The sequence below is a fragment of the Hypanus sabinus genome, chromosome 4, assembly GCF_030144855.1.
Source record: "Hypanus sabinus isolate sHypSab1 chromosome 4, sHypSab1.hap1, whole genome shotgun sequence".
In the NCBI taxonomy this organism is placed as follows: Eukaryota; Metazoa; Chordata; class Chondrichthyes; order Myliobatiformes; family Dasyatidae; genus Hypanus; species Hypanus sabinus.
The window spans coordinates 20073981-20093068 of NC_082709.1; the positions used below are offsets into that span (position 1 = coordinate 20073981).

Genomic DNA, 19088 nt, shown 5'->3' on the forward strand with positions numbered 1-19088 from the left:
GGAAGGGGAAAGAAGCCAGAATGAGAAGATAGGGGAAGGGGAAGGTGAACGAGGACAAGCTAGAAGATGATAGGTGTAACGATGTGTGTGGGAAAGGTAAAGGGCTGGAGAAGAATGAAGATGATAGGAGAGAAGAGTGGATCATGGGATGAAAGGAAAGGAAGAGGGGCACCAGTGGGGAGGTGATAGGCAGGTGATGAGAAGTAAGAAACCAGAGAGGTGAAGTGAAAAGGAGCAGACAGGAAAGGGAAAAAAAATTACCAGACATTGCCAAAATCAATGTTCATGCCATCAGGTTGGAAGCTACCTAGATAGAATATAAGGTGTTGCTCCTCCAACCTGAGGGTGGCTTCATTATGGCAGAAGAGATGTTCATAGACCAACATTTCGGAACGGGAATGGGAATGCTTCGCTGCCAGGAAGCTCCGCTTTTTGTGGATGGAGCTAAGGCACTCAACAAAGCGATCCCCAATCTACATCGGGCCTTACTAATGTAGAGAAGACAACACTGGCAGCACAGGCTACAATAACCCATGACCTACCAGATAACAGTTATGCTGATCTCCTATGCACCTTTGAAAGTTGGGATACCTACAGCCTCCAGATATCATCAATGCTGTTTGCATAAAATTCTCCAATGCCCTGGCAGGGGAAGCAAGTTCAGTATCCCAGCACAGAGACTTTACTTACAATCAGCTAGTTCCAGTGGTATATGAAGTTCCTCATAATCTTAACATTTTACTTACAAAATAGCCATTCTGTTCTGAGCTCTTCAGGAAAAGTAATTACCAAGATAGAAGATGAAAAATAAAAATTCTGCACTAAAAACCTCCTTGGAAAAATGCAACTTTCCCAGTATTTCCGGGAATCCCTAATGCATGACAGCTTAAAATGGGGGAAGAAGCATTCTGACTGGCAGTGAGAACCTGGAATCCATGCATCAAGAACAGTGGATGTAGCAGAAGGAAGAGCTGCATCACTGCTTGGCTTGGAGATTGCACCGTCTCGGATCGCAAGACCCTGCAGCGGATAGTGAGGTCAACTGAGAAGATGATCGGGGTCCCTCTTCCCACCAGTACAGACACTTACACCACACGCTGCACCCGCAAAGTTAACAATATTGTGAAGGACCCCACGCACCCCTCACACAAACTCTTCTCCCTCCTGCCATCTGGCAAAAGGCACCGAAGCATTTGGGCTCTCACGACCAGACTGTGCAACAGTTTCTTCCGTCAAGCCATCAGAATACTCAGAGTCCAGACTGACATTTACATCATTTGTTATTATATTGTAATTTGTCCTCTACTGTGCCTATTGTCTAGAATATTAATTATTGTACTGCCCTGCACTGTTTTGTGCATTTTATGTAGTCCTGTGTAGGTCTGTAGTCTAGTGCAGTTTTTAAGTTGTTTTAAGTAGTCTAATGTAGCCCTGTGCTGTCTCATATAGTCTAGTGTAGTTTTGTGTTGTTTCATGTAGCACCAGGGTCCTGGAGGAACATTGTTTCATTTTTACTGTGTACTGTACCAGCAATTTATGGTCGAAATGACAATAAACTTCACTTGACTTGACTTGATTTGATCTTCTCCAAGTACCCACTGCCCTGTCTGTGGAAGAATCTACAGTTCCCACATTGACCTCATCAGTCATCTCAGAGACCAAAGGAAAAAAAGAAAGCAAGTCATCTAAAATTCTGTAGACTACTTAAGAAGAAGTTTTGAGGACTTGTCAGCACTTCCTTTTCTGCTCGCTGTCCAGTCTCAAATGTGTAACCACTGACAACAAAGTTTACCAGTTCCTAATGTAAGTTGGCACCAGTGGGAAATGTTGCATCACCAAATGATCTCCTTCCTCTGAAGCTATCAGAAGGACTGAGCAAACTCTGTGAATATGAGGCAAGCCCAGCAAAATGGCTCCAAGTCAAGGAGCACTCGTGCTCTAGTCATTGGATTTGCCCAAGTACTTGCAAGTTTGTTTAGTAAAAGACAAAGAGATGATAACTGTTATCATCATCAAGCAATTACATGTCACAGCAACTTCTCTTTGAACTGCAATCAGTGATTTCCTTTAAAAGTAACAGTGACTGAGAAGACTGAGAAGTTAGATATGGCCCTTGTGGCTAGAGGGATCAGGGGGTATGGAGAGAAAGCAGGTACAGGGTTCTGAGTTGGATGATCAGCCATGATCATACTGAATGGCAGTGCAGGCTCAAAGGGCCGAATGGCCTACTCCTGCACCTATTTTCTATGTTTCTATGTTTCTAAGACCATGGCATAGTGGCACATTTTGGTGAGAAAAATGAAAAGGAAACAGTTCAAGTGCAAGCAGTGTGGAAGCATTCAATAAAGCTAGTGGGTCTTTTGTCCCTTAGATGGAAGTGACAGATATGCTCCTCATTGCGAATAACATTCTAGAGATTGGTAACCACATCATCATTCTACAGCAAGAAAATGAAAGATGCAATATTGCTCAGAAATCAGCACTAAATTATATCACACATTCCCACAATGTTTAACTCTACTGAAAGCTAAACGTACCCCATTTGATGATATATTACAGAAACTAAAAAATCCTTCAACCACAGATTAAGATACTCTAGGGTTATGAATTCAGCACAAGCCACCATGAAAATCTGAAAAAAAAACACAGCATGATAATATTGTTATGCTGAGAAACTCATCAAGATTTAATAAAAGCAAGAGTTTTTAGAACATGCACTGAGGAACAAAGAGATATGAAATAATCCAGTCTGAGCCATTGGGAAGGAAGAGTCAAGCATTTGATTTGGTAGTTAGGGATTCTGTTCTTTGCAAGCCATAAACAGAACAATAGTCTACAGTTAAAAAGTGACACTTAGAGCTTCAGTACAGAGGCAGCAATCGTACTACTAACCCATGTGGCAGAAATCTGTGTTTGTGCTGTACTGGCAGTCGTTCACAATGTAATTGTTCATTCAAAGAGCCCAAGTACTTCAAAATGCCAGGAAAAAAAGGATACATCACAGCAAATCTAAACTCAAAGCAACAGATAGGAATGTTGTTTACAGCACAATATGTCCACATTTTTGCACAAACTGGCCAAATATTGATAAGGATTTAGAAAAACGATGTGTCCTTACACACAATTTCATGTCGATATAACACCATGTCACCTAAGAGTTGACTATGATTATTCAAAGATTGAAAGTACATTTATTAAGTATGTACACAGTATAGAATCCCAAGGTTGTATATTAAGCAGTAGTAAATCAAGGCAACTGAACTTGCTGTGTTGTCTAGAAGACGTTTCACCACTCATCCAACAGATTACTTCGGTTCTAATCTATGGTGTGCAGTTTTCCAGTTTATAAACTCTGTGAGTCATTTAAAGGTAGAGCAATCACATTAGGGTTGTTAAGAGTCATAGAGGTAATAAGAGGGTCATTAGTCTTATCTTTGCATGAATCGAGGCTGTGGAGATGCTGGGGTAAAGATGCTAGGACTACATTGTATGTAGCTGATAGGTGGTGTTGTACCGCACCCCTGCTGTTCAGGGATAGGTTTCCAGGTCTGACAAAGATGGCATAGATCAGAACTGAAGAAGCCTCTCGGATGAGTGGCAGAATGTCTTCTGGACAACACTGCAAGTCTAGTTGCCTTGATTTACCATTGCCTGAAAGACAATGACCTGGATGACTGAGAACCTTCATAGACGACCCTAAGGTTAGTCTTCCCCTCATACAACCATGAAGAAAAGAAGCACCATGGAACCTGTTCAAAGAAAATATCAAACAGCCAACACACACAAAAAAAATCACATGAATGGCAAAAAACACAGAATATAAAACATCAAACCACAGAGTTACTGACAAGAGCGAGAGGGGGACCAGTCAAATTGCTAAAGTGATTACTCTACCACACCCTGAATTAAATTTTGTTAAAAATACACAAAATGAGAATATTCACACTACATCAGCTGCTGGTGTTCAAAACTTACTCTGCAGAAAATCTATGTTGTAAATAGCTGTTGTGTGGGACAATAGGATTTTAAGGTTACAAGTCCAGATGAATAACAACCCACTGACAATGCAGTTTGATACCTCAGCAGATTGTTCCATTATGGGCAAGGACACCCACCAAAAGAAATTTGCTCACCTAACTTTTAGCAAGGAGCCTGGTCATTCTCAGAATTGATTCTGGACAGGTTTTGAAGGTTTCGGAACAAATACAATTCATCACACTCAAAATGCTGGAGAAACTGAGCTGGGCGGGCTGTATCTATGGAGGGGAATAAACAGTTCCCTTCAACAGGACTCATACAATGAGGACCCTTCATGAGGATAAGTATAACACATGCCTTACCACAATGACCATTAATTGTAGCCCTTGTCACCATTTGTCACACCCCAGCCATTAACCCTCCCCCACCTTGCTCCATTTTACCATCAGCCCTTCATCACTTTGAATCACCTAATCGCCTGCCCTTACCTCACCCTTTCCCTCACTTCTTTATGCTGGCCATCTCCCCTTTAACCCTCAGTCCTAAGGTAGCATCGCAATCCAAAACATCGACTACCCCTTTGTCGCTATATATGTTGCCTGACCCTTTGACTTCCTCCAGCAAATTGTGTCCTTTGATTGCTCAAGATCCCAGCATCTGCTATCTCGTGTGTCTTCACAATACTTTATGAGCAGTTGCAAGTGACTATATTCTGCATTCTATAGCTTAGGGCAAGGGTTGGCTCAGGTGATTGGAATTCATTTGGAAAGATGCATTTGCACACTCTAAGGTTATATTTACAAATGCTGTTTTTACGAAGATATTTACAAATACGAAGACACCTCCAAAGATGCCTATTTCTAACACAAAACATAAATATGGTAAAACTAACTATCAAATTAGTTTATTGAAAATCAAGACCGGTACAGTACTCCTTGAAAAGTTGAGACCAAAAAAAAGTTCATAACTCCAGAAGGAAATTGAGCCTTGGTCAAAATGACTCAGTGACTGGGTATATGATAATAATTGAATTTGCAACAAATAAGACAGTCTGATTACATGGCTTTGAAATCAGACAAGAGCCAATTAATTGATTTGATGACATTTCAAACCTGAACACACAATTGTTAAGAGCTAAGAATTTGAGCATACTTTTCACATGTATTTCATAAACAAGAGAAACTCTGCAGATGCTAGAAATCCAAGCAATACTATGCTCTTTTCTATAGATATTGCCTGGCCAGCTGAGTTCTTCCAGCATTCTGTGTGTGTTTTTCACATGCATTTGCTCAGTTGGACTTAGCTAAGAGCAATTCAAAATACCCTACTATTAAAGGCATATGTACCATTAAGTTGTTTCAAATCCTGGATAACATTTTAAACAACAATCTACACAACCATACTATAATATATGGTTAGTCCAATGGAGCCAGATCAGAGGTGTTCAAGTGAGGCATTCAAGTTTGGCAACCAAGTTACATGAGGTCCAGGTACAATCTTCAATAAACCATCTTTTTGGCAAAGTGGCAATTCTGGACTAAACTTGAATCAGTGAAGGATGCTTGACAGATGCAACAGGGCTTGATTACTGTCATTTCTAACAAAGTGAAACCAAGTGACAACAGGACCTCACTTCCAGATAAGCTCATTGCCTTCCATGCTCACTTTGACCATTAAAACATGGAGGAATCATTACAGAATCCCACGGTCCCCAGTGATCCTGCGATTTCCGTCTCTGAGGCTGATGAAGCAGCAGCCTTCAGGAGAAACATGAGGAAATCTGCAGACGCTGGAAATCCAAGCAACACACACAAAATGCTGGAGGAACTCAGCATGCCAGGCAGCATCTATGGAAAAGAGTACAGTTGACATTTCAGGCCAAGACCCTTCATCAGGACTGGAGGAGAAAAGATGAGGAGTCAGAGTTGGAAGGTGGGGAAGGAAGAATGACATGGTGATAGGTGAAGCTGGGAGGTGGGGGAGAGGGGTGAAGTAAAAAGCTGGAAAGTTGATTGGTGAAAGAGTTTCAGGACTGGAGAAAGGGGCATCTGATAGGAGAGGACAGAAGGCCACGGAAAAAAGAAAAGGGGGAGGTGCACTAAAGGAGGCAATGGGCAGGCAAGGAGATAAAGTGAGAGAGGGAAATGGGAATCGGGAATTTTGAAGTTGGGGTTGGGGTGGGAGGCATTACTGGAAGTTTGAGAAATCAATGATCATGCCATCAGGTTGGAGTCTATCCAGACGAATATAAGGTATTGCTCCTCCAACCTGAATGTGGCCTCATCATGACAGTAGAGGAGATCACGGACTGACAGGTTGGATGGAAATGGGAGGGTGAAGTCACGGAAAGCATCTGGCCCAGATGAGGTACCTGGCCGAATACTAAAGGCCTGGGCTCAGCACATAAGTGCAGTTACGAAGAAAGCATAGCAGTGCCTTTCCTTCCTTTGGAGTTTGCAAAAATGAGGCATGGCATCTAAAACTTTGCCAAACCTCTATAGATATGTGAAGGAGAGTATATTTACTGGTTGCATCACAGCCTGGTATGGAAACATCAATACCCTTGAATGGAAAATCCTACAAAATATAGTAGATATGGCCCAGTTCATCATGGGTAAAACCTTCCCCACCACTGAGCACATTGACATGAAGCGTTGTCACAGGAAAGCAGCATCGATCATCGGAAACTCCAGCCATCCAGCTCATGCTCTCTTCTCACTGTTGCCATCAGGAAGAAGGTATTGGAGCCTCAGGATTCACATCACCAGGTTCAGAAACCCTTATTACCCCTCAACCATCAAGCTCTTGAATCAGAGAAAATAACTTCAATCAATTTCACTTGCCCCATCACTGAACTGTTCCCACAACCTATGGACTCACTTTCAAGGATTCTTCATCTGATGTTCTCAATATTTATTGGTTATTTATTTATTCATTCATTGTTATTGTTAGTTTTTATATTTCTTTTTGTATTTGGACAATTTGTTGTCTTTTGCACACTGTTGCCCCCCCCCCCCCACCATTGGCCTGTTCGTACAGTCTTTAATTGATTCTGTTATGGTTATTGATTTATTGAGTATTCCACAAAAAAATTAACCTCAAGATTGTATAAGGTGACATACATGTACTTTGATAATAAATTCACTTTGAACTCTGACGGAAGTACTTTAGTGTCTCTATGATCACAACTGGAATAGAAGCACTACGTGCTGCTTTGTACAACCAGAGATGGTTTGTCTCAGACCCGATGCACTCAGGTAATATCATCATTAAGATATGTTCTAGAGAAAATTAAATATTATTCCAGATGTTTTCATTTTATTTCATATCCTCAATATCTGTATTTATATTATATTTATTCAGGGCTTGGCTCACCTATGATGCTACTGATACAGTTGCATCAATGTTTTTTCTTGAATGTCAGAGGAACAGAATAGACCTGCAGCAGAAAACATTTGATCAATGTAAGTGTGGTTCGAGCTGTGAATTTCTATTGGCTCGCAATGACAGATAAAGAACACGAGAGCTCACCTGCAAAGCCTTTACTGCGTGGATGCTATTATCAGCCACATTATGGATGATGGCCAAGGAAAGCCGGCAGCAATTACTTCACATATGCTTGATAAGAGCAAACAAATCTATGCACAAATTGAGAAGGAATAACAAGTAATTATCTTTGGTGTGAAGAAATATCATCAGTTCCTACTCCGCTCATTACACATCACAAACTGTTATTGACAATCCTGAAGCAGCGATTCTAGCAGTGGTGGCTTTCAGAATGCAGGGGTGGGCTGTTTTGCTTTCTCATTATGATAATATGATTAGAGAAATGTAACTGCTGATACTCTATCCAGATCATAGCAGGTATAATCTGATGTAGGTAGTGCAAACTTAACACACTGCAACATGTAGTCAAAATTTCCCAGTCACAAGCAGAGGTTACTTACTCAACTTGGCAAATGTAATTCTGAAGTGAATGCATGAATGCAGTCTGAGTGGGTGAAGCAGTGTGTGTGTGTGTGTCTGCAAATAAAGACTTGCATCCTTATGAATTGGAAAGTTTGATTGTCAACAGGCAAAAATCTGCTTGAAATGGGGATATTGAGCTGTATTCAGGAGACAGACCTAGTATACATTATTAATCCCAAAGGAAATGACAGTGTCACAGTAGCATTACAAGTACACAGATATACAAATATTAGAAGAGAATTAAAAAAAATAAGTTACCTCAAACAGTCTAACGGGGGCGGGGAGGTTCATCACTTCCCCAGCTATAGGTTGACTCATTACAGAGCCTAATGGCCGAGGGTAAGAATGACCTCATATAGCACTTTTTGGAGCAGTGCAGTTGTCTTAATCTATCATTAAACGTGCTCCTATGTTCAGCCAAGGTGGCATGCAGAGGGTGAGACACATAGTCAAGAATTTCCAGGATTTTCCATAGGGTCTTTTGTTCTAGCATAACCTCTAGATTGTCCAGTTTGACTCCTATAACAGAGCCAGCCTTTCTAATCAGTTTATTGAGCTAGTTGGCATCAGCTGTATCGATGCCACTGCCCCAGCACACCACCACAAAGAAGATTGCACTGGCAGTAGTAGACTGGTAGAACATGTGAAGTAGAGGCCTGCATACTCCAAAGGACATCAGTCTCCTCAGGAAGTAAACATGACTCTGGCCCTTCTAGTACACAGCCTCTGCATTGGTGTGCCACTCTGTAAACTGCACATTGTCAGCGTGAAAGCCATTGACAGGAAATTAGGCTGTTTAAATATCAGTAAAGATTGGAAGGATTAGTATCTAGATGCACAATCTACTATGAATGAGGAACACCACCACCCAAAATGTCACTACACTTATGCAATTGTCCAACTTCACTCTTCCATCCGATGAGAAATGTCAATGTTCCTGTTCTCCCAGATGTACAAAGTATATGGACATCATACATAAAGATATTTATTAGAACACCAGGTTGAGGTCTGTCTTTACAGATCATTCAATGGCTGAAGAGCTAACAGACAAAGGACAAAAGTTTACCTTACAACTTTGAGAGAGTTATTCAAGGTAATGGCATACAATGATTATTCTTTATCATGTACGAGAGATCTGTACACATACTAAAAGTTTTGAAGCAAGTGAAAGCAAGTTCGTCTATCTTCATAGTGAATTGCAGTTAAACTTATTTTTTATTTAAAAAACATCATTAACACCAGTGTATAACCTGTAACACCAGAGGTCCCAACACACTAGGCCACGGTTATAGGAAGATGAGGAATGTCTACCATTGCATGCCCCGACTGCATTTCAGGACATCTGAATAAATGGCAGTCCTTCACCTACCTGCATACAGGCAGAGGCTAAAAAGCAAGGCTGCAGACAGTAGGACAACAAAGAGGTGGTCGCAAGAAGCAAAGCGGCAGCTATGGGATTGCTTCGAGTTGATGAACTGGACCATGTTCAAGGACTAATTTCTGGATCTAAATGAATACACCATGGCTGTGACAGATTTTATAAAAACAGTTGTAGACAAGTGTGTCCCCACAAAATCATTTAGAGTCTTCTCCAACCATAAGCCCTGAATGAACCATGATATCTGCAGTCTGCTGAGGGCCATATCAAAGGCATTGAATTCTGCTGACCAAGAAAGTTATATGATGTCCAAGTACAATCTCCGGAAAGTCATCTCAAAGGTGAAGTTACAATTCTGAACTAAACTTGAAACTACGAAGAATTCTCAACAATTGTGACAGGGCTTCAATTCTATCTTATAAAGTAAAATTAAGTGACATAGGCAACAACAGGGTTTTGCTCCAGAGGGGTTCAATGCCCTCTATGGTAGCTTTTGACATTCAAAACATAGAGAAAACATCAAGAACTCCCAAAGCCCCAATGATCTTGTGATTTCAGTCTCTGAGGCTGACATGCATGCAGTCTTCAGGAGGGTGAACCCACGAAAAGCATTCATCCCAGATGGTGTACCTGACCACGTACTGAAGACCTGTGCTTGATCAACTGACTGGAGTGTTCACTGAGATCGTGACCATCCGCTTTGACAGTCTGAGGTACCCAGATATTTCAACAAGCTTCAATTATACTGGTGTCAAAGAAGAACGTGGTAACCTGCCTCAATGACTATCACTCAGCTACACTTATATGCACAGGGATGAAGTGTTTTGAGAGGCCGGTGATGAAACATATCCACTCCTGCCTGAGCACTGACTTGGATCCACTCCGATTTGCCTAATGTCACAACAGGTCCATAGTGGATGCCATCTCATTGGCTCTTCACTCAGAACTGGAGCTTCTGGGCAGCAAAGATGCATACATCAGGATGTTCTTTATGAACTGCAACTTGGCATTCAATACCATCATCCCCTCGAAACTAATTGATACATTTCAAGATGGCCTCAATATCTCAGTGTGCAATTGGATCCCTTATTTTCTCAATTCCAGATGCGAGTCAGTTTGGATTGGCAACAACATCTCCACCACAATCTCCATCTGCACAGGTGCACAACAAGCCTGTGTGCTTAGCCCCTGCTCTACTTGCTTTATGCTTATGACTGTATGGCTAAGTTTCTCAACTCTCAACAAGTTTCTCTAAGTTTCTAAGTTTCTCCCGGCAACATCCTTGTAAACCTTCTCTGCACTCTTTCAACCTTATTAATATCCCTCCTGTAATTTGGTGACCAAAACAGCACATAATACTCCAAATTTGGCCTCACCAATGCTTTATACAACCTCACCATAACATTCCAACTCTTATACTCAATACTTTTATTTATAAAGGCCAATGTACCAAAAGCTCTCTTTACTACCCTATCTACCTGTGATGCCACTTTTAGGGAATTATGTATCTGTACCCCCAGATCCCTCTGTTCTACTGCACTCCTCAGTGTCCTACCATTTACCTTGTATGCTCTACCTTGGTTTGTCCTTCCAAAGTGCAACACTTCACACTTGTCTGTATTAAACTCCATCTGCCATTTGTCAGCCCATTTTTCTAGCTGGTCCAAATCCCTCTGCAAGCTTTGAAAACCTTCCTCACTGTCCACTACACCTCCAATTTTTGTATCATCAGCAAATTTGCCGATCCAATTTACCATATTATCATCCAGATCACTGATATAGATGACAAATAACAATGGACCCAGCACTGATCCCTGTGGCACATCACCAGTCTCAGGCCTCCACTCAGAGAAGTTATCCCCTACTACCACTCTCTGACTTCTCCCATTGAGCCAATGTCTAATCCAATTTACTACCTCACCATGTATACCTAGCGACTGAATCTTCCTAACTAACCTCCCATGCGGGACCTTGTCAAAGGCCTTACTGAAGTCCATGTAGACAACAATCACTGCCTTCCCTTCATCCACTTTTCTTGTAACAGCCTTGAAAAACTACATTTGTTAAACATGACCTACCACACACAAAGCCGTGTTGACTCTCCCTAATAAGTCCCTGTCTATCTAAATACTTGTAGATCCTATCTCTTAATACTCCTTCCATTAATTTACCTACTACCGATGTCAAACCTATCAGCCTATAATTTCCCAGATTACTTTTAAACAACGGATCAACAAGAGCTATCCTCCAATCCTCTGGCACCTCATCCGTAGGTACTGACATTTTAAATATATCTGCCAGTGCCCCTGCAATTTCAACACTAGTCTCCTTCAAGGTCTGAGGGAATACCCTGTCAGATCCTAGGGATTTATCTACTCTGATTTGTGTCAAGATAGCAAGCACCTCCTCCTCTTCAATCTGTATTCATTTTCTTGTGGCTGTATTCACTAAATTCAATAACCATAATAGAATAAATGAAAGACCACACCAACCAATATGCAAAATATAACAAACTCTGCAAATATAGAAAGAAGAAAAAACAAATAATAATTATAATAATAATAAATAAGCAACAATTATTAAGAATATGAGACAAAGAGTCTTTGAAAGTGAGTCCATAGGTTATGGGAACATGGTTCATGTGCAATCTACAGATAACTAGTGGTGACTAGGATTCTTTTCCCAGTATTAATGGAGTACGCAATGATATACATAAAAGGGATGTTTACTATTGAGGAGCTCTCCAATAGATCCTTAAAGCAGCCTTGATCTATGTATCAGTGCGATATTTGGCAGTCCTGCATACTCAGATGCATTGTCTGATTTTTGTTTGTTAAGTGCACTCAGATAACTGGATTTGAAGTACAAATCTTACACAAAGTAAAAGACCGAGAGAAAAAAAAGATTTCAGATGCTCTTATCTCTCTGCTCTGGTAAGCTGTACCTCAGAAACAATGATAAGCATTCTTGTGAACACTTGGGGAGATGTACACCAAAGTACACAGAATTAGTGGAAACATCCTGTCCTAAACCTATTATATGCACTTGATTGCCAAGGGTAGGTGGGGGTTTTCTTTTAGTAGACTTTAAAACTAAAAATATTTATTAGTGGTGTTTTGGCAGAATATGCTAGTGTGTTACCCCAGGCAAAATCCACCATCATCAGCGAGAAAAAAACAATTGCCCATTTACGACCTTTGCAAAGCCAATAATTTTGTGGGCATTTACAACAACCCAATTGAAGATTTCCTTGAGCATTTAAAGCGTCCAAATATTAAAGATAATTTACAATCCACTTTGTAACCGTATTGTTCTACAATATAATGCTAACCATATCAAAACAGTATTTTAATCATACAATGCTATCTTTAGTTTTGTTCAATGATCAAAAGCTAACTTGTGACAGTCATGTTGCCAGTTTCATTTATCAGAATTCCTCGTAAATGGTAAGTGCATAATTCTTGTATCAATCCAAGTGTCACATTATAAAGTCAACCAGCGCATCACTGACAACAGTGTTTTAAGACAGCTATTTTTAGTTCTAATAATCATTTTCCATCCACTGATAAACCCTTTAAAAGAATGCTCCATGATGCTCCTAGTCTACAGCATTAGATAAACTAATCTGTCAAGTTTAATTAAACACAAATAAGTATGTATTATTAAAGAGTTTTATTACCATTTTTTTGTTCTTCTCATTACAGTTGCCATGTTCCTTGATTATCACTTCTGCAACAAATTAATTATGTTTCTAATCCCATTAACAACATCAGCAATAATAATTAAACTAAATTGTTTTGCTAGGGGTATCAAGAAATATGGATCACAAGGCAGTAAACAATGCTGAGATCTATCAGTCATGATTGAACAGTTAGATGACTGATGTAACTCAGCATTGTTTACCAGCTTGTGAATCAGGGGTTCACACCCTGTGGTCTGTAGACCCTTGGTTGCTGATAGGGGGTCGATGGTATAAAAAAGTTTGGGAATGGACAGTGGAGTAGGCTTGAGGGGTTGAACAAATATTCCCCTGCTCATGTGAATCTAAGATCTGGTTATTATTATATACAGCATATATCAATTATTTATTGCTGACTTCTTCAAAACTCATTTACTTTATCGATGGGCAAACAACACAACTGTAAAGTTTGAACAAATATTCCTTTGCCCCCTAAAGACAATCAAGTCTCTTCCTTTAAGATGCACAGCTTCACTTTTCTTTTTCTACTCTATTCTCACCCTGCATTTTCTTTCTTGCTAATGTTTGGACAGCTTTACTGACCTCTGTAGCAGAAAGATTAAAAGAAACACTCAGCTCCTCCACTATCTATTTCTCTTATCAATGAGCAAAGATAGAGCAAATAATATGTGAAATTATCCATTGTGGCAGTGAACATTATTTTCAAAAGACATATGAAGTAAAGCTCTCAGAATAAGAGATGTGAATGCAAGAGATTATGTTTGAGTTATTAGGGCACTGGTAAGACCACAGCTGAAGTAATGTATGCAACTCCAACCTCTTTATTAAGAAAGGGTGTAAGTATATTGAAAGCAGTTGAGAAAAGATTAGTATCATGAATAGGCAGTTTGTCTTCTGTGGTTTGACATACAAGGCCTGTGGCCACTGGAGTTTAGAAGAGTGAAAAGCAATTTGACTAAAACATAGGCAGGTGAATCTAGAATCAAGGGTCACTATTTCAAATTCAAGTTTATTGTTATCTGACTGTACATATATACAATCAAATGAAATGTTATTCCAGACCACAATGCACCCACAAAACATATATCAGACACAGCACATAAAATAAATTATTAACACAAATAAGTTAATAAAATATAATTGTAAATGCATGTAGTGCACAGCACACGTAAACAGTGATGATGATACGGCCTCCGTCAGTCAGGGTCGGCCACAGAGATTGCATCTAGATGCACAATCCAAGGCAGCACAACATGGAGAGAAAGCTGTTACCCATACAGCGAGCTCTCCACCTCTACACATCTGATGAACCCAAAGGAACAACAGACTGATACATTTTGGCAGCAGCAGCATCGCAGGAATTGCCAGTCAGTATTGAACTCAATGTGGGACTGTCTTAAGGACTCCAGCGCTTGATCTTTCCTTTGGGGTTTACTCCTGAAGCCTTCCCCATGAGTGCAAGGGAGTGGAGGTTTGACATCAGAGTTTTCTTCCTACTAGATAAGCTGCCAACCATGGCTGATGAGATCCATTTGCCCAAAGTGGCTGGTTTTAAGGTGCCAGTAACTGCTTTTGCCCATTCTCCTATCAGTAGGAAGCAGGCTTGTTTTCAGACTATCTCTTTATGCTTGCATGCGCATTGAAGCCATAGTTGATAATACTCATGATCCAAAAGGCACTCTTAGCTTTGCTGCTGGACTTCTGATGTAGATAGAAATGATCAGGTGTTGACACTCATGATTCTCGGCCCATGAACAGATACCGCTGGATGTTGAGGCACTGGAATGTCTAACGAGTAGGAGTTCCAAATCACTGAACATACACATAATAAATTCCATCCTGAGCTATAAGAAACATTGCAATCTTTGTGAAACTGGAGCCTAGCAGGAGCCCAAGTTCAAAAAATACATGACCACGGCTACGAGCAGTAAGTTTCCTGAGGTTACAATTGTAGTTTCAGTAAAAGACAGGTTGCAGAGAGGATTTCCTTATTCCAAAGCAAATGCCTTTGATGTTCTCCCAGGATATGCTCTGCTGCTGGGTCTCCTTTTCAAGTTCAGTTAGGTTGGTGCTCTTTAATACTAACTAGATATGGAGGACCTTCTGAGAGACTACTCTCTCCTTCAGTAGACTATGCTGTTCAGCATCCCTTTTTTCATTTTCACTAATGTGCTCTTTCCTAATAAAACAAAGTCAGAAAGCAATTACTTTGTGCAGAAGTCTCTGTCGGTGCAATGTCCCCTATCTGTTGGTTCATTACTCTTGTTAACTTTATACACTTCTCAGAAATCTAGAAAAATATTATCAAACAATGGATTTCTGCTGTTACTGCCACTAGATTTAGAACCTAAATCTTCAGTATTTTTCTCCAGTTTTCAAAGCATGCCCAGCTGTGTAAAGGGAAAGGATTAGCTTGGGAGTTAAGCTCCAAAAGGGGCAGCATACTACAGTTCGACATATCATCTGTGTATGTCCAGTGGGCATTAACTGCTTATCTCCTCAGCTTTCATCAAGCTTTCAGCGTGACACACGTTACAGATGTCCATTTATAGTGCAGTGCCATGACCAAACAAAACTGTTTTCTTAACAACAATGCGCTCTATGAATCTAAATCTTGCTTCCAGCTTTCGATTCGTTCAGGCCGAATGACTCCAAATGTTTTAGCAATAAAGTAGACACTGTATCATTATAAATTACAATATCTACAGATTAACAGAATAAAAGAGCTTGATGCTTTAATGGAAAATCTATTTTAAAAATTCTAATTGTGCACCTTGTTATTAAAATGACAATTGCTCTACAATTCAGATGAATAAATATAAACAGTTTAGATCTGACAAAGTTTGAGGCACAAATCCTCTGATGTAGTGGCTTTGATCCTCTCACTGACTTTTTAAATCGTGAAGTATAATTTGAATAACAATTTACTAAATTTACATAGAAGTGACACCATATTTTTATTTCTTTCCATCAAAGAAGAAAAACTCATTTTAAGTAATTTCAAGACCCAAAAACCCTTCAAGGTGACCACATCAAAGGTAAATCTATTCAAAGAATTATCTCAAACCTAAATTGAGCGATGATTTTATTTACTTTTTATTAATGTTTATAAGTGAATTATACTTCAAGGGAAAACTTGGACTAACAAAGCAGCACACAATATTTTCCATCTTCCTGTTTTCTCTAAGGTGCATTGCGATTTTTCCAGAATATTCACCAAAATAATACTGCCCAATATTATTTGATCCATAATAATAAATTGATAAAAATAAAACAATGGTGTATATAGTCATCAGGTTGGCAAAGGCACAACAGCAAAACTCAAAAACCTGCTGCCTCCAGTGTCAGGGATCCAAGAATTTTAGCGATATCTACGTGAAGTTTGCATGTTCTCCCAGTTGCATGGGTTTCAAATTCCTGGATGCCAACACCTGTGAGGATCTATCCTGGGCCCAGTATCTCAACACAGCTACAAAGAAGGCACGACAACTTATATCAATTTCATTAAGAGTCTGAGAATGTCACCAAATTCACTCACAAATTTCTACTGATTTTCTGACTGGCGGCATCACTGTCTGACATGGTAGGGCAACTGCACGGGATCAAAATAAATCGCAGAGACGTGTAAACTTAGTCATGTCCATCATGGGCACTAGCCTCTGTAGCATCCAGGTCACCTTCAAAGAGCAATGCCTCAAAAAGACAGCATTCATCATTAAGGACCCATCACCAAGACATGCCCTCTTTTCATGGCTACCATCAGCAAGGAGGTACATGAGCCTGAAAGCACACACTCAACAAATCACGAACAGCCTCTTCCCTCTGCCATCCAGTTTCTGAATGGACATTGAACTCATGAACACTACCCCACTACTTGTGCCTTTTTAAAAAATTTTGTACATTATTTTCTATTATTATGTAATGCATCATACTGCTGCTGTGAAGACAACAAATTTCACAACATATACCTACGATATTAAACCCGATTCCGATTCTAATTCCTGTTGCTCAGGCAGCAACTGTGAAATCATCCCGAAACATTAATTCTATTTACCTTGCCATGGGTTTTGTCTGATGTGCTGAACAATTCCAACTGTATGTCATCTATCCATCAGTTTGCATACTCTGCTATTGGAAAAATGTTTCTTGCTAATTGCTGTGAGCAAAGAACCCTTTCTACCAAGCATCAAATTCAGGTAAATATTTATATCAATACTTACTCACGTTTGTGTGTTGAGCAAAAGGTACACAAAATACTTTGGCATCAAATACCTCATGGTAACTAAGGGATACCATATGATCAATGTGGCAGTTGCCCCAGGAAAGAAAAATTCATATCCCACCCTGGAGGCAGCAGGTTTTCAGCTAAAGTCAGCTGGATACAGGTTTGCCTCAGAAAATAATATCTATTTTCCAATTCAGAGGACTTTGGATCAAAACCAACAGGGTATCTTTAACTGTAACAGTGAAAATCAATGTTCCTCCTGAAGATTTAGTGAAGACATTTCCTTTGATAACAAGTTTATTTTCAACTTTGACCACTGATGGAATTACTGAAGCATCTCCATGATCACAATGGAAATTAGAACACCAAGTGCTCTTTGCACAATCTGAAGATGGTTTGTCTCAGGTCTGAAACAACCAGACATTATCTTAGTTAAGATGTGTTCAAAAGAAGATTCAATATTATTCCAGATATTTTCATATTATTCCATGTTCTTAATATTGAAGTACATATATTTCCTGGGCTTGAACTGGAGATCATTCTCAAAACAAGAGGCAGCCTACTTAGCCTTCTGATAACACTCTAACCTGCTGCCCTCTGGCCCTTCTCCCCTTGGGCTATCAACATTCTACCTGAGAGGGTTGTGGAAGCCTGGGGAGAAGAATATTTTCAGGATTAGCCTTTTCTGTCACATGTACATCGAAACAGACAGTGAAAGGCGTCGTTTGTGTCAAATCAACACAGCAAGGATTTTGCTGGGCAGCCCCAGAAAAGGATATTGGTTTGAAACTAACACTGTCCTCCTTCCACAGATGCTGCCTGACCTGTTGACCATTTCCAGCATTTTGGTAAATTGGTTTATTATTGTCACGTGTACCAAGGTGTGGTGGTTTGCACACCACCCTTACAGATCCATTCACTACAACAGATCATTGAGGTAAAGCAATAGCAGGAGTGCAGAATAAAGTGTTACACTGAAAGTGAAAATGCACTGCAGGTGGACAATAGGATGCAAGGTCACAATGAGGTATAATGAGAGGTTGAGTCAAATTATATCGTTCTAGAGTACAGTTCTTATAACAATGTTATAGGGTACAGTACTATAACAAAGGGTTAAAAGCTCCCTCGAGCCAGGTGGTATGGGCTTTTGCATCTTCTGCCTCCAGGGAGGGGGAAGAAAAGGTCTAGGGCGGGTGGGATTGTTGATTATGTTGACTGCTTTTCTGAAGCAGTGAGAAGTGTAGACAGAGCTCATGGACAGCAGGTTGGCTGAACTGTGTCCACAGCTCTCTGCTGTTTCTTGCTGCTACAGGTAGAGCAGTTACCAAGTCGTGGTGCATTCAGATAGGGAGTTTTCCACGGAGCACTGATAAAAATTAGTGAGAGTCAAAGGGGATGTATCAAATTTCTTCAGCCTCCTGAGAAGTAGAGGCATTGGTGAGCTTGATGTGGTTGGACCAGGGCAGGCGACTGGAGATGTTCACACCTAGGAGCTTGAAGCTCCTAACCCCATATGGGGCCCCAAATCTCAGAAATGATGTGTTTTCATTGGTGAGAATCCAGAGGAGGTTCACAAGGATGATTCCAGGAATGAAGGGGTTAACATACGAGGAGCATTTGGCACCTTGGGCCTGTACTCTCTGGAATTTAGAAGAATGCAGGGGGATCTCATTGAAACCTACCAAACGTTGAAAGGACTAGATAGGGTGAATGTGGAGAGGATGTTTCCTGCGGTGGGGGTATCCAGAACTAGAGGACACAGCCTCAAAATTGAGGGATGACCCTTAGTACAGAGGTCAGGAGGATTTTTTTTTTGCCAGAAAGTAGCAAAGTAGAAA

At 40.3% G+C, this 19088-nt stretch overlaps 1 protein-coding gene across 2 annotated transcripts in view; it reads right to left on the reverse strand.

Moving 5' to 3' along the window:
- The window catches only part of kcnj3a (potassium inwardly rectifying channel subfamily J member 3a), a 188519-nt gene that overhangs the window by 117874 nt on the left and 51557 nt on the right, over positions 1-19088 (reverse strand). The window lies entirely within an intron of this gene.